Source organism: Pan troglodytes, chromosome 4 (genome assembly GCF_028858775.2).
Source record: "Pan troglodytes isolate AG18354 chromosome 4, NHGRI_mPanTro3-v2.0_pri, whole genome shotgun sequence".
NCBI lineage: Eukaryota > Metazoa > Chordata > Mammalia > Primates > Hominidae > Pan > Pan troglodytes.
In genome coordinates this window covers 13,459,310-13,482,245 of record NC_072402.2, presented here as the reverse complement: position 1 = coordinate 13,482,245, position 22,936 = coordinate 13,459,310, and the positions used below count along the sequence as shown (strand labels likewise).

Below are 22,936 nucleotides of genomic sequence, written 5' to 3'. Positions count from 1 at the left end.
GATTAGCCCATTTCTAGTACAAGGTAGTTAATGTTCTTGTAAAACCCCCAACGTGACATGAGCCTACTCATGTCTATCAGGCAGTGCTTAAAGTAGACTGACAGATGATGGGCTGAGGGAGTCAGCTATTTTGAAGACGAGTGTTTCCTTAATATTTATTAGCCTTTATTCCTGAATTTAGACTGTGAAAAGGTGGACTAGAGGGTGTTTTAGCTCAGAAACAAGATACAACTTTTCAATGACAATACAAACTAGATTAAATAAAATGAGAATTCTATAAAGTGTCAATCCACGGACACTTCTGGAGTGGGTCAAGGGGTGGCCCCCCAAAAATATATGTCCACATCCTGGCCCTTGGAAAACTGTGAGTGTGAATTTCTATGAGAAAATGGTCTTTGTAAATGCAATTAAGGGTCTTAAAATGAGATCCTTTGTATTATTTGAGTAAACCCTCAATCCAATGACAACTCTCCTTACCAGAGAAAGAAGACACAGACAATGAAGAGGAGGAGGCGGCGTGACTGCAGAGTTTTGAGGGATGCAGCCAGGGAAGTCGAGGAGTGCCGGGAGCCACCGCAAGCTGGGAGAGGTAGGCAGAATCCTCCCCTAGAGCCTTCAGAGGGAGCACAGCCCCACCAAAACCTTGATTTGGGGACTTATGGTTTTCAGAACTCTTAGATAATAAATTTGTCATATTAAGCTACCTAGTGTGTAACAATTTGTGGTGGCAGCCCTAGGAAATAATACACTGTTCCAAAAACCCAGCTCTGCTTGAATTAAACAGGAAAGGGATTTCGTGATAAAAGGTACAAGGAGCTCATTGAATAACTGAAATGGCTGGAGAACCACTCTGATAAATAAGCATTTATCCAGAGAGGCTAAGTAGCCAAGTCTTCTGCTCTAATCACTACACAGAATCTTCCAGAGAGAAGGTGATCTAGCCAATATCCCACATACAATCATCAACAGACACTGGACATAGCCTCTGGCACAGTGACCATTGTGGCCCTCAGAAAATGCTGCAGCAGCTACTGCGTTTCTAGCTCAAACATATAAGGTGAGGAATTCTTCCCAGGCAGTATCAAACTAATAAAAAATGAGGTCACTGCTTTTAATCATAATAGTGAGTCTTTTTAGAAACCATATGAATTAATCTATTTTTCCACATTATGATAAATCATAGCTAGGTAATAATCCATTACAATTAAATCTCTGAGAATGTTAACCCAGTAATTCTTGTAAATGATGTCAGTTTGAAACCCTTTTTAGATCTGAAATTAAAACTAGTTCAATTTGAAATGTGTAAATCTAGTTAAGACTGCTTTCTATATTGTCACACATCATCATTTATTATAAAAAATGAAATGAAAAACTCTGCTGAATTTGTTTATGTAGCAATATCTAGAGATAAATAGGAGAGTGCATGTTTTGTATCATATTTTAAATTACATTACTATCCTATTAGTTATGGTTTTAGCTTATATTGGTATTTTTGCAAGAAAAGAAAAAAGACCTGAAGGCAAGACATGATTAAGACTGGGTACTTTATAATATGTCGAAAGTATATTGAGAAGGCTCTCAATCACTAAAGAAATATATCAATTTTGCATTATAATTTATAAAAAATAATGTATTAAACTATGAAAGGAAATTATGAAAAGTAACCTGTATAATTGGATTGATGCCATATTAACAATCAGAATATCTAAGATCTTGTTAGTTTCATCATTACTGTGTTTAGTCATAGGCCAATTGCAAAATCTTTTTGCATATTTTAGGAAAAAGGGGAAATAATGTTCATTTCCTAATATTCTTATAAGAATCACATACTACTCATGCATCTTTTCTTCCTATCTTCATTTTTTTCATGAACTATGTATTGTATCAATGTAACTGCAATTGGAAATATGTGTATGAATAACTATCAATAATTATTCCAAGCTCATGGGGGCAGCCATGTAAAACATTGTAAAAACATTTGCAACAGAATGGAGATAAATCAGGATATGCTTAGCTGGTCCAAAAAGCCAAAAGATACATAGATCCAAAGCATGAGAGGTTGAAATGTAAATTCTCCTTTTCTATACACAATGCAGCCAAATGATTTTCAGACTTCCTATAATTGTATCAATAGAATTAATCACAGTCTTTCTTTTGAGAAAAATATAATGCAGAGTTAGGGTGGATTTTTCATAATGCTTTATTATTGCGCTCTTTCATCCTTAAAATATTAGGAGCAATGAGATAATGTTTCTCCATAAATTTTTATTCAAAACCTGTTCAGGTGAATAACTAAGGCTGCCGTCAACAATGTGTGTGTTTGCCTCATGAGGAAGAGACCAAGACTTTACCAGCATAGACTTACGCTGCTTTCCTGAGGTCAGGAGTCCAATAGCAACCACTACCTCTTCCTAGGACTGTAAAACATGTCTTACTTAAAGACAATAAATGACTGAAAATAGGATAATCATTAAAGAAATATTAAGGCCACTTTTTAGCCTAGGCCAACAATTCTATTTCTACTCTATTTCTTAGTTAAACTTTGGTGATATTATCCAATTTTTTAAAGTAGATTTTGTACAATCAATTCAAATGGCAATATTAAGTATGCAAATTATATTATCAAATGAGCTTTTTGTCAGATTACTAGGAAAAAATTTAAGTTGGTAATAATAATTAAAATAATTAAAGTCCAATATTCCACCCTTTTAACTTTGGCTTTTCTTCAATCTCAGCCACAAACTTTCATGTAATATAGGTGGAGCCAAGCAATTTCATTAGTTATATCTTCATGTTCTCCTACTGGCAGCTGTAAAATTCTTTTAGCACTTCTCCAGCTAAATTAATTCATTCTGCAGTCTGGCACATACCTACTGTTTTTAAGAAACATTTTTCATTAGAATATGTAAGATTACCATGACACTGAACCCATTTAAGCAAAATGTTTAAAACCACCAGCAAAACATCAGCCTCTGAAGTAACTGTCTGAATGAAAATGATGTTTCTGGAACCCACTAAAGATTTCAATACAGATCTCTATTCCTAAATTGTCATGTGTATTAAAACAACTTATTTATGTTTAGAGGAAGGTGAGCAAACAGAGAAAATACAGGTAAAAAGGAAAAAAAAAGTCTGCTTGTTATTCACTTCAGCAGTATTAGCCAAGAATCTACAAACTGGCAAAATAAATGAAGCTAAGAGTAATCTCCCACTATCTGAATAATTCTTTCTTCAAGTGACATTGAAGACATGCCTATACCCAAATGATTTCGACGCACGGTAAGTGTGCCAGTGTTCAGGCATTACTTCAGTCTCTTTTCTTCCCTTGGAGAATGTCTGATGAAATCTCCTGATTTCTGTTAACCACTTGAAAGCTTAGCTTCTGTCATTTCAGAGCTGAATTGAGTGCAGGTCTGTCTAATGACATATCTTCCACTTGTGTCAGCACGTCACACATTTATGAGCACATTTCCAAGGAGAATGTATTCCCTTAAATTCTTTATTATTCTAACATCCTATTTCCAGGTATATCAAGCTACTTACCTTATATTGCCATAGTGAGATATACCAGGGAGGCGACTAAAAACTATCCACTTTTCAATACCATTTCCAGTGTCTTTCTGCCCGGGATGCATGTTTCTATATGTTCAACACTTAGCCCAAAACTTGACAATGGCTTATCCTCCAATTCTTTTCCTCCCACCTGTTACCCCAGATGTTAATTTAATTTAAATTCTTCCTCAGGATATATGAAAACCCTGTTTGGGGCCCACAATGCCTTTGTGTTTATTTTGTATTTGTTTCTAACTTAATCAAAATGCTGTCATGATACCTAAAATGCTCAACACTGATCTTCATTTCATTCTCTCAAATCTTTCTAAGATTTTTTTCTTGTTTTGTTTTGTTTTTTATAGAAACGAAGTTTTGCCACATTGGCCAGGCTGGTCTCAAACTCCTGGCCTCAAGCAATCCACCCACCTCAGCCTCCCAAATTGCTGGGATTACAAGCGTAAGTCACTGCACTTGGCTCTTTCTAAAAGCTTTTAAGTGTCCTCTTTGGGGGTAATCATTTTAAATTGCTTTAACCAATTTTCTTTCTGACTCCTTTATTGGAACTTCATAGACCCTAATCATCCCTCCAGATATATTGACACTAGTTATATACCATCTAATTCTTTGTTCTGTATTTGATATCATTTAGGAACAAGTACATCAGATTTTCCTTTTATCATAGGTCTAAGTTGGCTTCCATAAGCTAGAAAATTATATTAGAAAAATGCATCTTATTTTATCCATGTAGTGCTTTTAATTTTTTTAATTTCTTCTATTCTGAATATAGGACTAACACATTTTTAAAACCAAGCCAATATCGCTCCATTTCTGTCAATAATATTGATTCCTAGTAAAAATATGTTTAAACATAAACATTTTCATTTCCTTTGTGACATTTGGCTATTTGTATTCCATTAATATATTTTTCTCAACTCAATATAAATCCAAGAAGTTTGATTGTTCAGGGTAAAAGAGTTATAGGATGACAGTAATAATGGTATGTGGGAGTAAAGAAAAGAGAGGTATCTGTGAGGAATTGATGATTTTTGAGATTCAAGTGTGTTGAGTGTATTTAAATATTGCAAAAGATCTGAATGATGAAGAATTGTGTGAGCCTACAGAAGTCATGATGTAATTAAAGGCCTAATATTCTCGAGAAGAAAGCATAGATGAAGGATTGGTAGCTGAGCAGTGGAACTCTTTGTAAAATGATAGAGGAGGAAATAAGAAAGAGTGAAAATGAAGGATTCTTTTATGTTAACTAATTGGAATAAATTGGAATAAAGGAAGTACTTGTCCAATTATTTAGGTTTTTACCTGTGAAAGAGAGGGACAGAGAGAGAGAGAATGAGGAAGAAAGAGAGAGAGTGAGAGAGTGAGAAAGAGAGAGAAAAAAGAGGAGAGCAAAATCTACTGACGTCAGGAATGAAAAATGGAGCATCACTGTGGATAATTCCAATATTAATAGGATAATGAGAAAATATTATAAACAACTTTGTGGCAAAACAAAAGCAGATAACAAAAGTGGACAAATGTCCTAAAATTACAACTTGCCAAAACTGAGAATAGAAGAAATGAAAAATTTGAATAGCTCTCTATCTCTTATTGAACTTTTATTAAGCCTTTATTTCAAAATATATTCCAGGCCCGTAAAGCTTCCCTAGTGAACTCTACCAAACATTTGAGAAGGTAATAATGCCCATCTTTCACAAATATTCTCAGTGATTCATAAAAGAAGAAAGAATTCTAAATTCATTACGTGAGGCATTAAGTACTGCAGCACCAAAACCATACGTATGTATTTTAAAAATGAAAGCCACAGCATATTGACACATAGTTTCATAACAAAATATTAGCAAACAAACTCAAAAAATACCGTGGAGAGAAATTTTTAAAATATTTAAATAAATACAAAGTATGGAATAATAATGGTAGGAAGATTCCTTATTACATAATTTGTCCTCAAATTTATATATGAACCAATACAATTCAATGGATAAGTGTTTCCAACAAATTGCTGATAAAACAAGTTTTTGGTATATATATTTATATATACAAAATAAACCTATCCTGACACAAACCATACACCTAGAATTAAAATTAAAAAAAAAGAACTTATAGAAAATGCAAGGCTAAATTTTCATGACATTAAAATGGGAAAAATTTACTTGTAACAAAAAAGCATTAAGGATGCTAAGGAAGGGTAGTATAAGTGGGCAAGTGGAGATGGTTATCCCATTACACCACATGTTCTCACTCATAAGTGGAAATTGAACAACGAGAACACTTGGACACAGGGCAGGGAATATCACACACCAGGGCCTGTCATGGGGTGGGGAATGGGGGAGGGATAGCATTAGGATAAATACCTACTGTAAATGATGAGTTAATGGGTGCAGCAAACCAACATGGCACATGTATACATATGTAACAAACCTGCACGTTGTGCACATGTACCCTAGAACCTAATGTATAATTTAAAAAAGAAAGATGCAAGCATATGTTCATTGCAGCACTGTTCACAATAGCAAATACATGGAATCAACCTATATGCTGATCAATGGTAGACTGGATAAAGAAAATGTAGTACATATACACCATGGAATACTATGCAACAATAACAAAGAATGAGATTATTTTTCTTGCAGCAACGTGGAAGGAGATGGAGGCCATTATCCTAAGTGAATAAAAGGGGAACAGAAAACCAAATACCGTATGTTTTCACTTATAAGTGAAAGCTAAATACTGAGTACATATGTATACTAGTTCATTCTCATGGTGCTATGAGACTGGGTAATTTATAAAGAAAAGAGGTTTAATTGACTCACAGTTCCCCATGGCTTGGCAGGCCTCAGGAAATTATGGAAGAAAGCACCTATTTAGAGAGTGGCAGAAGAGAATGGCTGCAAGCAGGAGAAATACCAGATACTTATAAAACCATCAGATCTCATTAGACTCACTCATTAACACAAGAACAGCATGGGGAAAACTATGCCCATGATTCAATTACCTCCATCTTGTCCCACCCTTGACACATGGGATTATGGGAAATACAATTCAAGATTACATTTGGGTGGGGACACAGACCCAAACTATATCAGTATGGATACAACAAAGGGAATAAGAGTCACTGGGGACTATTTGACAGAGGAAGGTAGAAGAAGGGTGAGGATAAAAAAACTACCTATTGGGTAATATGCTTATTACCTGACTGATAAAATAATCTGTACAACAAGCTGCTGCAACATGTAATTTATCTATCTATTTAAGAAACCTGAACATGGACCCCTGAACCTAACATAGAAGTTAAAAAATAGTAAAAATAAAAATGTGTTGTTTATACTCACATAATTGTGAATTCTCAAATTTCCTTCTGTTAATATTTTCAAACAAACATAATTTAAATTTATAATTAAATTCAATTTGATCAAAGAACATACTTTGTATGATTTCAATCATATTAAATGTATGATTTCTTTTATGTCAAGCCTAATTTTACTCTGAAGAATGTTCCACCTATGAATGACAAGAATAAGTATTTTGCTACTGTTTGGTGATTTTTCTATGCATGCCTATCAAATATAGTTGATTAGTGTTATTTAAGTCTATTTCCCTATTGATTATTTCTCCATCTATTATTAAAAGTGGGATATATTGTCTGTTCTCATGCACTATAAAGAAATACCTAGGACTGGGTAATTTATAAAGAGTAGAGATTTAATTGGATCATGATTCCACATGCCATACAGGAAGCATGATAACTTTGGGCTGACCTCAGAAAACCTTCAATCATAGTGGAAGGTGAATGAGAAGTAGCCATGTCTTCCATGGTTGAAATAGGAGGAAGAGAGGGGGAGGTGCTACACACTTTTAATCAACCATATCTATTGAGAACTCACTTAATATCATGAGAACAGAACCAAGGGGTATGGTTTTAAACCATTCAAAACTGTCCTCATGACCTAATCACCTTCCGCCAGGCCCCACCTCCACACTGAGGATTACAATTGGACATGAAATTTGAGTAGGGGCACAGATACAAACCACATTATTTCACCCCAGCCCCTCCCAAATCTCAGGTTCTTCTCACATTGCAAAATATAATCACATCTTCCCAACAGCCCCCCAAAGTCTTAACTCATTCCAGCATTAACTCAAAAGTCCACCACCCAAAGTCTCATTTGAGACAAGGCAAGTCCCTTCCACCTATGAGCCTGTAAAATAAAAAAACAAGTTAGTTACTTCCAAGATACAATGTAAATATAGGTATTGGGTAAATACTACTATTCTGAAAGGAAAAAATTGGTGAAAAAAAAGGTGCTACAGGCCTCATGCAAGTTGGAAACCCAGCAGGGCAAGCATTAAATCTTAAAGCTACCAAATAATCTCCCTTGACTCCATGTTTCACATCCAGGGCACACTGATACAATGGGTGGGCTCCCAAGCCCTTGCTCAGCTTTGCCCTGAGACTTTCCAAGGTAACAGCCCCTGTGGCTACTTTCATTGGCTGGTGTTGAGTGCCTGTGGTGCCTGTGGCTTTTCTAGGCTCACAGTCCAAGCTGGTGGATCTATCATTCTTGGGTCTGGAGGATGGTGGCCCTCTTCCCACAGATCCATTAGGCAGTGCTCCAGTGGAAATTCTGTGTGGGGGCTCCAAATCCACATTTCCCCTCCATACTGCCCCAGTAAGAGTTCTCTATGAGAGCTCCACCCCTGTGGCAAGCTTCTGCCTTGACATCCAGGCTTTTCCATAGGCAGAGGATCCGAAGTCTCAACTCTTGCACTTTGTGTACTTGCAGGCTTAACAGCATGTGGAAGCTGTCAAGGCTTATGGCTTGCATCCTCTGAAGTAGCAGCCCCAGCTGTACTTTGGATCCTGTTAGCTATGGATAGTGCTAGCATGACTGAGACGCAGGCATCAGTGTCCCAAGGCTGTGGAGGGTAGCAGAGGCCTAGGTCTGGCCCACCAAACCATATTTTCCTCCTAGCCCCTGGGCCTGTGATGAGAGGGGCTACTGTGGAGGTCTCTGAAATGCCTTAGAGGCCTCCCTATTGTCTTGGACGTTAGCATTTGCCTTCCTTTTAGTTATACAAATTTCTGCAGCATGCTTGAATTTCTTCCCCCATAACGGGTTTTTCTTTTGTACCACATGGCCAGGTTGCCGCAAATTTTTCAAACTTTTATGCTTTACTTCTCTTTCAAATATAAGTTTCAGTTTCAGGTCATTTACTAGTTCACATATATGAGCATAGGCTATTAGAAGCAGCCTGGTCATTTCTTGAAAATGTTGCTGCTTAGAAATTTCATCTGCCAGATACCTTAAATCATCATTCTCAAGTTCAAAGTTCCACAGATCCCTAGGGCAGGAGCACAATGCAGCCAATTGCTTTGCTAAGTAACAAAAGTGACTTTTGTTCCAGTTTCCAATAAGTTCCTCATTTCCACCAGAGACCTTGCTAGCCTAGTCTTCACTGTCCATGTCACTACCAGCATTTTGGTCATAACAATTTAACAAGTCTCTAGGAAGTTCCAAATTTTTTCATTATCTTCCTGTCTACTTCTGAGTCCTCCACACTCTTCCATCCTCTGCCCATCATTGAGTTCCAAAGCTGCTTCCACATATTCAGGTATCTTCCACTCCTTGGTATTAATTTTGTTTTAGTTTGTTATCTCACTGTTGTTAAAAAAATGTCTGAGACTGGATAATTTATAAAGAAAAGAAGAAGTTTAAATTGAGTCACAGTTCCACAGGCCATGCGGGAAGTATGACAGTTTCTGGGGAGTCCTTAGGAAACTTTCAATCATATTGAAAGGCAAAGAAGAGTAAGATATGTATTACATGGCCAGAGCAGGAGAAAGAGAGGGAGCAGGGAGGTGCTACATATTATTAAGCAACAAGATCTCTTGAGACCTCACTCAATATCCAGATAATAGCACCCAGGGGAATGGTTTTAAACCATTAGAAGCTGTCACATGATTCAATCACCTCCCACAAGGCCCCTCCTCCAATATTTACGATTATAATTGAACATGAGATTTGGGTGAGGACACAGATCCAAACCACATCATCGGGTATTGGCATCTTCAACTTTTTTTTAATTTATCTTTGGCTCTTTGATTGTGTCAGTTGTTTGTTTTATGTATTTTTGAGTTCTTTTGTTAGCTGCAAACATGTCTATAGTTGGTATATCCTCCTGATTTTTTTACGTTTTATGAATATGAAATATTTATATTTTCCAATAGTAACATATTTTATATGAAAATATATTTCTTCTGATATTACTATAGCCAGTATAGCTTCTTTATGGATGTTGATTGCATTGTATACTTTTTTATCTTTTTACTTTACTAAATTGAAGACACTATGTATATGTCATTGAAACTAAAGTGTGTCTTTTGCAGACAGCAAATAGTTGAATCTTATTTTGCAACAAATCTGGTAATCTCTGCTTTTGTTTTGGTTAACTAATTAACAATCATTGTTTCTATTCATAGGGTTAGTTTTATATCTGTTATTTTGACATATATCTTATCTGTTATGTCATTTGCTTCATTTGTCCTCTATTACCTTATATTAATTGGATATATTTTAGTGTAACATTTTAATGCTCTTCATTTCTTAGTGGTTGCTCTAGGATTTACAATACATAATTTATCAGAATACAAAATCAGATTTATAGTGACTTCTTAGTAAATATGAAAATTGTATTCCTATATAGAAAATTGTATTCCTGTATATACTCCACACACTTTATGTGTTAATATTTTTATACACATTATACTATGTAGTTTTAAAAATCTGACAATGTGTTTTAATAACTCACTTTATGTACATATAGCATCATTAATAAGCATTATATTATATGCATATATATACACATACACGTGTGTGTGTATATATATATTTTCTTTTAAAAAGCATTGAGAAGGAAAGGGAATAATTCTAAATGTATAGAGATTATCATATCAAATTTCTTATTTAACCTTGTGGTTCCCTTCATATATTTCTGTGTATTCAAGTTATCATCTGGTGTCATTTTCCAATTTCAATACAGCTTCATTCCTAGCAACCTCATGTAGCTATTGTCAAGTCTAATATATCACATTTCTATGTCACTCTCCAAACATTACAATGATGTGCATATTGTTTTATCAAATGGCTTTTTAAATCATTAATAAAGGAGAATTAATATGCAATAATACTGTCTCATAAGAATACATAGGATTACACTTACTACCACTCTTTCTGAAGTGCTAGGGATTAGGACTTCAATCTATGAATTTGAGGGTGGGGGAAGTGACACCGAATCCCATCCATAATGCCCATATTAATCCAGGATCTCATAGAATGGAAGTCTCCTCTATGATTTGTACTGAGAGAGTGCACGCATGGTTTTGCTCAGTATTTCAGATGGCCAGATGAGTATAATTTCATTTTAAGCCTGGTTTCCAAGGAGTTGACTCTTGGTTAGTATAGCTTAATTTTCAGTATTTATCTCAAGGTTATCTTTTGTCCCTTGTGCTTCTGCCCTATGTGGGTGGGTCTGTGTACAGCTTGGAGATTGGTATCACTTGTGCTCTATGCTTTCCTCTGATTACTTGTGTGTGGGTGCAGCCCAGCATATGTGCACAGTCTTCTTGATCCACACATTTGAGTTAGCTCCTAGGAGGGTTCTTAAAACTTTCCCTTTCCCAGTTCTATCTCTTAAACTTCTGGCTGATCTATTTTGTTTGTACTTTTATAAATAATATGCATTTAGGATGTTTCTAAATTGATCTCAGCTCAAGGCTATTGTACTGAGGTCAATTCAAGGAGGCAAACAAAAGTTTGTAATTTTCAGTAGGTCCTGCTAAAATATAGTACGTCAATTTGAATGCCCTCTTCCCCAGACCCTTCAAAGCAGTTTAAAGTAACAGCAACTTCTCAAATAAATTATCTGAAAAACAGCAAAGCGCCATGTTATTCACATTGGAGTACTTACCCTTGATTTCACAGATCAGAAGAGTTGGCATCTCAAAGTCTGAACATTTGCTGCCACTTTCTATAGAAGACATACATTTTCTAGACCCTATTCTTGGTCTAACTCATTGAATATCATGCATTGCATTTTAGCACCTAAGAAAACGAAAGGATATTATTTGAGAAACTGTGAAGTTTAGAGTATTTGATTTCTTACTCTAGTGAAACAACTTGGTGGGGACAAAGTCATATATTCAGAGCTCCAGAAGACCCAAGGCAGGAAAAGCCACAGTGGTATTTCTGTGGAGAAGGGTTGTTTAGTGACTATACTTTATGATATACAAAGATGAATGAAACTGTTCTTATTCCATCGAAATAAATTCTAATGTTATCTCTGGTTATAGAACAATGAATATGCCAGTAGCCACTGCTTATCACTGATCCCCAAATCTGATGACAAAATATAAAACTTTCCAAAACTGTATTATAGCTGTGAGTTTATATTATACCAAACTAGTGCTCAGAAAGGCTTGCCAAATTACTTGTAGACGTTAATGTAAAATTATTTCTGGTTTTTAGTTGGAGGGTCACCCCATGATTTCATGTTCTCACTCCTCAGACTTGGAGGTGATTCAATTAATTCAGCCCTTATGTGGAAGCCAAATTCTGTTAAAGAATGTCATATTTTCTCCCCTTTTCATATTAGACATTCCAATTTATATTGTGGAAAGCTCTGAGTATCTTACCTGTTTTATATTTGGAGACCAAATAATTATTCTGAATGCATAGTTAATTTTTATGGCAACAAGAATAATACTGGCCATGTACTTGTTTTTGGCCAACGTAATTCTTCTAATCGAATTCCGATTTATTTACCTATTAAAGGAACAAGAAATGTTTAGATCTTACTGAATGTATATATAGACAGGCCCTATGTGAGTCTCAATATTTAATGTTTCTGTTGCCTTGAGAAAATGGGGCTTTTCATGCCCCCATTACTTTATTGCCAAATGTCAAATGACCAGCCATCTGCCATTTAGGTAACTGAAATGTGTGCATTTAGTTCTATGAGCACCATTTTTATTAGAAATACTGTAATATTAAATGAAGGTTGCTTTTCAACAGAATAAATAAGTGTTTCTATGCACTCTCTTCTAGACACTGATGGCTGGTTGTCTGTGGTCTATCAATGATCAGCAGAGTGAAGCCGAGAAAGCCAACTCACTGTTAGAATGCTGTGGTGACAGCCAGATGTTTACTGTCCTCATGACTCCATTGTTTTTTGGGGTTTTTTTTTTGCTGTTTTGTTTTCTTTAAAGATAACCTTATAGGTTGCATGTAAATGGAGGACCAGCTCTCAAAGTCCCACCTGGTCATTTATGCCAAGGTCATTATAGACATTTCATTCATGTGGCAGTCCAAACTTCACTACAGGGAAAGTCTGTAATAGGCTTATGCTGTTGCTCCTTTGGCTGGCATCATAGGCAGGCAAGGGGACTATTCAAACTAAGATTCTTGAGAGCAAGTAGTGGACTATAAGTTTCGTGGTCATTACTGAACCATGATGCTGGAATTCAAACTCATGAATTGCTGCCTCCAACATGGACTCTGACCTTGAACTTGTAACTGACCTTGGCTAATGAAACATAAGCAAATATGTTATGAGTAAAAGCTTGGTAAATACATTTCACCACTTACACCTTGGAACTTTTTTTTTTATGCTGGTGGGATTTAATTTTTTTTTTTTTTGAGACAGAATATCACTGTGCCATGCAAGCTGGAGTGCAGTGGCGTGATCATGGCTCATGGCAGCCTTAACCTCCCAGGCTCAGGTGATCCTCCCACCTCAGCCTGCCAAGTAAGTGGAACTATAGGAGCATGCCACTATGCCTGGCTAATTTTTGCATTTTTTTGTAGAGACAGACAGGGTTTCGCTATATTGCTCAGTCTGGTCTGGAACTCTGGGATTAAGGGACCGCCCGCCTTAGACTCCCAAAGTGCTGGGATTATAGGCATGAGCCACTGCACCAGACTGGATTTAAGTATTTTGAAAAGAAGCCCAAGGTGTCAAGATACCACAGGGAGGAACAGAGAAAGAAACAGAGAAAAAAAGAGAGAAGAGCATTGGGGGATGAGACAGAGACAGAGAGAGAGAGAGAGAGAAATATCCCAGGCTTTCAGCCATCCTCACTAAGAAACAGGCTTATGAGTGAGGCCATCTTGCACGTCCAGCACAAGCCACTATCTAACTGCACCTGCATAAAAGACACAAAGTGAGCCCAGCAAAAGAACCAATCCCCTAAAAACCATAAGAAATGAGAATAATAAAACTAATTTTATTTTTATCCATCAAACTTTGGAGTGGTTTGTTACACAGAAACAGACAACTGTAATGAGTGTTGCTCTTGAAACTTCAAGGTGCATTTAAAGTACCTGGGTATATTGATGAATTTTAAAATAGGACTCAGTGGTCTGGGGTCAGAGCCAGGGATTCTACATGCCCTACGAACTCCCACTGGATGCCAGTGATAGTGCTCTGCAGCCCACACTTTGAGTCACACAGTTCTACAGAATCAACACTTTATTTTCCCTGATTTTTTTCTCAGATCACTTCTAAGAATCTCTTTGTATTTAAACTTAAATAAATTCTCTTGTTTAAGGTTCTCTTTACCAAGGCAATGAGCATGGCAGATATGCCATTCCAGTAACATGTGCAGGCAAATATGCTGTTCAGTCTGTGCATTTATGTAACCAATATTTTGGGGCCTGAAGGAATCAACTTTGGGGATATCTTTCCCTTGAATGGCTTTTTTTTTTTTTTTTTTTTTTGAGATGGAGTCTTGCTCTGTCGCCCAGGCTGGAGCACAGTGGCGTGATCCCAGCTCACTGCAAGCTCTGCCTCCCGAATTCAAGCCATTCTCCTGCCTCAGCCTCTCATGTAGCTGGGATTACAGGTGCGCACCACCACACCTGACTAATTTTTGCATTTTTAGTAGAGACGGGGCTTCACCATGTTGGCCAGGCTGGTTGCAATCTCTTTACCTCAAGTGATCCACTCGCCTTGGCCTCCCAAAATGCTGGGATTACAGGTGTGATCTACCATGCCCGGCCTCCCTTGAATGTTCAAATATAATAGTTACATCTCTAATACTTAATCACCTAGGAATGTCCTCAGAAAAGGTACATCCCTCTTGTGTTATTTCTTACAATCTTTTCTGCTGTTTAATTCTGCTATGTAATTGGCTCCAACAAATTTGGAATCTTTTTATGCTACTTCATTCTACACTGGGCAGTGCTTCTGCTGTTTTGCTTTCCTCCACATGCTGTTGTGCATGCAAGAAAACACTTATTGAAGTTTTGGATGAACAGAATTCAGGGTACACCGCAATACAATCAACAACTTAAAACTGAAGGGTACACATTTGACTCACAGGTTTTGTTTGTTTGTTCTGTTGGCCCTTGCCTGCTTTAAGCCCTCAGTTACTGTCGTCTTCATTCTTCTTTCCTGCATAAGACGTTCATTAGTCTCCATCCCAACATTTCTTTCACTTTTCTCAGAAAATTAATTTTACTTTCCACCATTTGTACAAATCGGGATCTTGGTCTAAATGTGTTGATTCTAAACTTATGACTGTGTTCTGCTGAATCTGCTGTGGCTCAGCATTTAAAACAGTCCTGCATATAGTGATAATAAAGCTGTGCCAATAGAATGCTGCCTTGAAAATTTTCACTTTGTTAGAACTACTGAAAATGTGCATTTTTAGGAATACTAAGTGGACTGATTGCAGGGTTTAAGGTGCGAGAAGTAGTCAAAGGAAAATATGCCTTCCTCTTCTATTTTGTTTCTAGACTCTGAATATCTTCCCAGACTATGACTTTTTCCTATGTCCAGAATTTCTGTCTCCCTTACAATAATTGATCACTTGAAAATTTCTGCATTCATTTCTCCCTTATTTTTCCAAATCATTATTCTGTGGTAATATTAAGGAGGAGTTTAATAAATTATTAGAGGAAGCCAGAATCATTGTATTCTAACTATTGCCTAATATTAAGCTTCATTTTTATTCCTAATAGCCAAATGAAAATTTTTAACCTGGTTTTGTTGACAGACTCTGCTACCTGTAACAGATACCTGATACATTAAAGGATGCTTTTGACAGTTCTCCTTCCAGGTCGCAGCTTGCAAAGCCTCTTCTTGTTGATATGGTTGCTATTGCCATAACTGTTATCAGTCAGCCTAAACCCTATGCTTTTCGTGTGCCTGTAAAATCTATGTGCTTGTAAAACTATTCTAAGCATAATTTTTGACTTATTTTAGTTCATTATTCCAACAAAACTCTGATTTATATTATATTATTATTCCCACTTTATGAAAGAAGAAACTGAGACACAAAGACTGTAAGTAATATTTTCAGTTAACATTGTCTAAAGTTTGGAAATATCTAAGAGTGTGTACCTAAACGCATGTAAACATATAGATACACATATAAAAATAGTCATGGATTATACATATACACACATGATACATATGTTATATAAATACTCTGTGTGTTTGAAAATCTATATATCTAGATCTTATTCAGAATGTATAACAATTTAACTAGAAGCTTGGCTAAAAGGTACATTGCTCAAATATACAAAAATTAATTAAATATTTAGGTATATTTATAATATAATTTCTGTCCCATTAACACATTAAAAATGATTTGAGGAACTGCAATTCTGCATATTCACATATAATAGTCATGTATAATCTTCATAAGAGGGGCTATGAAATGGTAAAAGTATGAAACCATGGCGTGTAAAGGCAGGCCATTTGTTTCAAATAAATTTTTTATGAAATTACTCTGAGTACAAAATTGGGGTTATTTGACATTACCTGAGGGTATATTTTTCCACCACAATTTCAGAGTTTAAATTATTTATTCTGTCATTAAAGCCAAGGCAGAAAAATAAATGGAAATTGTCATAAAAGACAGAATTTTTTATATTGGAAATGAGTAGAACTCATTCATAAACAATACTCACATAAAAAGAAATCGTTCCAGGATGAAACATCATGCATCATGCAAAACCATTTTGGCAACACAACTGGTACGTGGCATCATGACTATATGTATCCATTTTCCGATAATAGCCTCAGTTTCTAGTTCCTCTCCTTGTATTATTTTTAGAAGCATGCCTTTTCTTTCCTAGAAATGTCCAGGATTAGATGATAAAAGCAATTCTGTAAACATTGAACAGTTTACATCAACTTTGATCAAGTTTACAAATACATAAAATATAAATATGATCTTGATATCAGAAAATGACCATCTTAGTTATTTATAGAATGATAATAATATGGGACTCAGATAAGGAAATTATTAGAATCAGGATCAGGCAAGAAAAATAATCCTGAACTAAGAAAAAACCCAGTAGCCTTTAAATATGTCTTTTTGGGAAGGTCGAGTTATTGAAACCTATGTTTATTTTCCTGTACTAAGCATACTCTTTCATTTATTTAATTTTCTAACAGCTCTCTGATTTAGGTTATATTATTATTCCAATTTTATGGAAGAGAAAATTAAGACACAAATATTTTAGGTAATTTGCTTACACAGTCCAAATTTTTGAAATATATATGCTTGTGGCTATATATACACACATACAAACACATGTATACACTTACATATAAACATAGATATCTGTTACATATATACATACATATAATACATATAGACATATGTAAATGTATATATGTCTGTATGTGTGTTTTTATTGTGTATTTTATTGTGTATGTTTATATATGTGTGTATGTGTTTTTATCGTGGATGAAATATATATGCATGTGGCTATACATACCCACATACACACGTATACACATTTACATATAAACATAGATATCTGTTACATATATACTTACACATAATACATATAGACATATTATAACAGATGTGTAATACATGTCTATGTTTATACATAAATGTATATATGTGTATGTGAGTATTGATTGTGTATGTATATGTATTATATGTGTGTACACATATGCATTTAGGGCTGTGCAGTTTAAGGGAGGAAAGCTAGGTATTTGAAGGTGGATAGACATGAGCCTTTGATTCTGCCTTAGCTGTCTGTTCTTCAACAAAGTTTGTATTTTGCTTAGTCTTCAGCATTTAGTGCCATTTAAAACATAGTAACCTGACATATACCTGGTACATGGTAACCATTCAATAAATTTCAACTGATACTTTGTGTAATTTTCAAACTGATACAAGGTTAATAAATGACATCCATTCAATGACTCTGACTTAATGATATTAAAAATCGCATAATTTTGAAAATGTTCTGTAATAATAATCTTAAATGTCTCATTGAGAACTACATACACTATCTTATTCATAGGAACTATTTAGTCATGGGCAATGGTGTGAAAAAGTAAGCTTCACTGACAAGGAAGGCTGAGGGTAGAAGGAGAAGGGACAAGATATATTACCAAGAGTGAAGTGGCAAAATATAAGACATTCAAAGGGAACTGTGAAAGCCTCAAATAAACAAACATGGTGGTATTAATTTGGCAATTGGGTTTCATGTCTTGATTCCCCCAAGGACCATTCAGTTAATTACAATCTTACGTAATAATATATGAACTTTAAAACCATTACTGCATGCTTATTTTTGCCTTAGTCTGTTTACAAACGTGTGTTCAAGATGCTGATTGGTCAAATTTTACATCAGGGTTTAATACACAAATGCTTCAGCTATTGAATGTCGAAACAAAACTTTAAAGTTATCAGACACTTGGAAAGTTTATTATTCCTTCAGAAACAATTCTTTCGGAGATATACATGTATTTCCTTTAAATATGGTTAAATTTTCATATATTACTATTTATCTTACCAATATTGGATTCCATGTATTCTAATTTATTATCCTCCAATGCAATTCACTTCTGTGTTTAAATCTAACAAGATATTTTTAAAATGTTATACCTGAGTTTACATTTGTATGTTAAAATGATCTCTTTAATATTTCAAAACTGTGAGAATAAACAAATGACTACAACAATCAGAAATAAATGAAAAAAATGATACAACTGATATCTCTATATACTAATGTACATACTCTGAAGTGTCATTATCATTCTAGTCATCAGAGAACAATTATATATTTTAAAACAGATATATAAATCAAACTGTGCAAATTATGTTTTTATCAGTAAAAAGAAAATTAAATTTATTGTTATTAGAATTTACTTAGATTTTCTGAGATCAGACTATATAAGGGGAAAATTCCTAATAATGTAGTTATTTTCTTTATCACAGAATGTGCTTCATTTCCTTCATCAGTTAGAAAAAGCAGATAGCGTATAATTAAAGAGATGTTCTCACATCTTCCTTTTAAAATAATCTAAATAACATATTATCTGTGAGGCTATGTTTATGGTAGGTTTTGATCTGATTGCATTTTGTGACCCAAAATATAAAAATTAAATGTGCACTAATAGACATGTAGACAATGAAATAAACTAATTTTACTGGTTTAATCAGTGAATCAACTGAGATAATTTAAGCTTAAAATAGAAAAGATTAACACATTATAAATGACTTTTCGTAAAATAAGTCTTTCTTAGTCAACTATAGCATTCACACAGGAAAATGCACAAATCATGAAATACACAATGTGTTTTCTCACAATAAAGTCATTTGTGTAATAATCTCTGCCTCCAGATGTAGACATTCTCAGTACCTTAAGAAGCCACCATAACTAAGCCTAAACTTTCCAAATGGTAACCACTCTCCTGCCTCCTAAAGATATGATGTAGTTTTCTTTAATTTTGATTTTATATCTAGCTTTTGTTTTTTTACTTTCTGTATGATGTTTGAAGACTCCTGCCTGTGTTTTAAGTTTCATTTTTTTGTGTGTAGTACTCCTTTGTAACAATTTACCTTAAAATATTTACTTATATTAATCGTTGTTTGTAGTTAGGAATTTTAATTTATGACAGTACTATAAACTTGTATTTGGTACAAATGTGTACTCACTTCTTTTACTTAGATTGTAAAGATTAGAATTTCTGGTTTGCAGCGTGTGCTTATGTTTAACTTCACTGCATATGCCAAATTATTCTCCTATGTATCTGCACCAATTTTACTCTCAACAGTGGTTTATGAAATACCCAGTTGTTCCAAATCCTCATCAAAACTTGATTTTTATGAACATTTCTCTAAATCAACTAACTGAGGTATAATTTACTTAAAATGTACACATTTAAAGTATACCATTCAAAAAATTTTGTCAAATATATGTACCCAATTATCCATTGGCCCAATTAATATTTATAATGTCTCCATCACGCGTCAAATTCCCTCATGAGCTCTGCACTCATTCCCATCCCAAGTCTAAGTAACAAATAATTATATTTCTAAAATCATTGATTGTTTTTGCCTGATATAAAATTTCATATAAATGAATTATACTGTATGTATTCCTTTATGTCTGCCTTATTTTGCTTAGAAGTGTTAATCTGATTATGTAAAACATTCCTATTTATTGATGAGTAAGATCCCATTTTATAGATATACCACCATTTATCTATTCACCTATAAACATAAATTTGAGTTATTTTGAGTCCTAGAATAGTATTTACAAAGAAAGACTCTATAAACAGTTGTGTATAAATATCTGTATGTACATATGATTTCATTTGGGGGGAATATAGATAAAAGCATAATTAATTCCTGAGTTATGTGATAAATGCAGGTTTATTCAATAAACTACCAAGCTCTTTCACAAAGTGTTTGTACTTTTTGCACTTTCAGCAGGAATATGTGAATTTCGGTTGCAGGAACTCTTTATCACCATGTGATATAATCAGATTTCAAGTTTTAGCTACCTAGTGAATGTGAAAATGTATTTCTTTGTGATTTTAATTTGCACTTCACTGAAGATATTGAGTGTATTGAATATCTTCCGTATGCATATTACTAATTCATATCTCCTTTTATAAAATTTATATTTCAACATTTTTCCCATTTTTAAATATATGTATTTTCTCGATACAAGTCTTTTGTCAGAAATTAGAATTAAATTTTTTTTGTAGTCTCTGGTTTGCATTTTCCTTTTCTTAATGTTTATATTGAGAAGTAGAATTTGCAATTTTCATACAATCCAATTCATTAGGATTTCTTTGAATTTATTGTCATAAATTCAAGACTGTCTTTCTTACCCCTTTCAGTTCCTGTGGCATTTTCAGGAAATGTACCTTATGAAAGTTCTGAAATGAAAGTTAAATAATTCAAAATATGGATTGTAAAGCAACTTAATGAGATCCAAAATAAAGTGGAAAAGCAACACAAAGAATGCAAAAGAAACCAGAATATAACAGAATATAACAGAATATGCAGTCCGTATGCATGCCTCCTCACCCTCTCCACCTGGGAGGTTCTTCCTTCCCATCCATCAGCAATGAGAGCTCCTCCTCCTCTGGTGCTTCCAGCTCCTCCTCCCATCTACGTTTTCTGAGCAGAGTTCCTCTTCCTCTTCCCCTAGGTTTTTGGGCCTGAGATCTATCTCCACTCTTAGCCCTGATAGCCTTAGGCGTGCCTTGATGCCAGAGCTTTATGTTCTGAGCCCTGCCCCTCCAGGAGAGTAGGCCGAAAGAGAAAACAGCGCACCCTACTACACCGCCTGAGCTGTGACCCTCTGTGAGCATCCTCTAAGACTCACAGAAGGAATCAACATCTACCCACTTTGTGAATGGCCTGCCTGCCCTGTGGTTACCTGTGAGGTCTCCCAAAGTTCCAGCCATTAACCGAAATCCTGAGTAGTTTTGAAGCCTCCCCTCCCCATAACTCCACCACCTAGCACTTACCTGCTGTTGGCCTTTGATTCTGGGCTACCTTCTTTCTCAAGAGAGTTTGCCTTTGCCCCTGAGCTGAGATTTCTGTTTTCCAAGTTGCCTTTCCATAGTGAAATATTTTAATTAGTAAAATAAAAGTGTTGGTTTTGTTTAAAAGATATATGTATTTTATTGAAAAATAATGAATTAATATTTGGCATATGGAAAACATGTTGGTATGTTTGCTTATATAGTCACATTATCTATAATTATAAGCAGGAGCTTAACCTCAAGTGAAATACAGTGACTCCAATTCCCCTACCTACCTCACTGGATGTATCTTGAGAGCCATCTATCCTATACTATTGGAAATTGCTACCTCAGCTTTATTTCACTTTGGACCATTCTAGATACAGTAGATAAATGATAACAGATTGGTGATAGATAGATGGATGGTATATAGATAGAAAGACAAAATGCTTCAAAGATTGAAAATGATATGCTACTATAAACTTTTACTAGGCACGTGATAGGATATTATTTTCCTTATAGGTCCAAAAATCTTAACTATGTACTAATTGTTTAGTGAAATCAATTTGCAAAAAATCATTTAGTGAGCTGACCAATTAGGGAGAGAGAAAGTCACAGAAAGTCAATTCAGCACAAATCAGGTAGCAATATAGCACAAGTTCTAAAGGCATGCTTCTAATCTTCCACATTATTTGAAGAATGCATTTGGGCAAATTACTTAAACTCTTTCTGCCTCACTTTACTTATCTTTATGGGTGGTAAAATAGGACCTCCACATAGGATTATATTTGACCATTAAAGGCTAGTTATTTTTAATTTACAAAATGGTCATTACCAAAAATTTATTCACAAAATTACTCTCTCAACTCCTTTTTTATTCATTGTGTCTAGGATATTTTACTACCTGTGATATTCTTTAAAATCCTCACATAGCTTATAATACAGCTGAAATAATTTTGCCACTGCAGAATAAAATTTAGTTATTTCCAGAGTATAATTTTCAGTACTTTGGGAAATATGACCTTGCAAGATGAGAGTTATATAGATATTTTTTGAAATTCAAGCATAATACATGAAGCAAGTTTCTTTCTCCAATAGATTTTCACAATATTTAATGTCTTCTTGTTTTTTCTTACTTACCATTTTCTTAGCTTGCTTGATAGAAACACTACTTTGTATATCATTTAAGCATCTGAAATATGCTCAGTATTTGGAAGCAGAAATCAACATACTATTATATTATTATCATTTTATTCAATAAAACAGGGACAATTTTGACTACTAAACAAATATAACACAGTTGCTAAGATGAAAGAGCTACTGGGAAATTGAAACCTCAAAAGAATGTTCAAAACAATTTGAAACCTGTTGAAGTAATAATCTATAAACTTTATAAATATGTAATATACACAAAATTTTGGTGAATCAAAATTTTGTTTAATTGGTTTTTAGTGAACTGGTATTCACTAAATTGATTTTAGATCAATACATGTCTGATTCACAGGATTTCACACACACGTACATACACCCATACCATCCACACTTACAGTATTAGAAGAACTAAAATTTGAAG

The 22,936-nt window shown here is 34.7% G+C and overlaps 1 long non-coding RNA gene across 1 annotated transcript; it reads right to left on the bottom strand.

The window, feature by feature from the left end:
• Positions 1-5,498: 5,498 nt before the first annotated feature.
• LOC134810053 (uncharacterized) lies at positions 5,499-12,571 on the bottom strand. The gene is made up of 3 exons (XR_010157146.1): positions 12,260-12,571; positions 11,536-11,669; positions 5,499-7,766 (listed from the first exon to the last, which is right to left on the bottom strand). It is a non-coding gene; the product is annotated as an uncharacterized LOC134810053 (long non-coding RNA).
• Between the last annotated feature and the right edge of the window lie 10,365 nt (positions 12,572-22,936).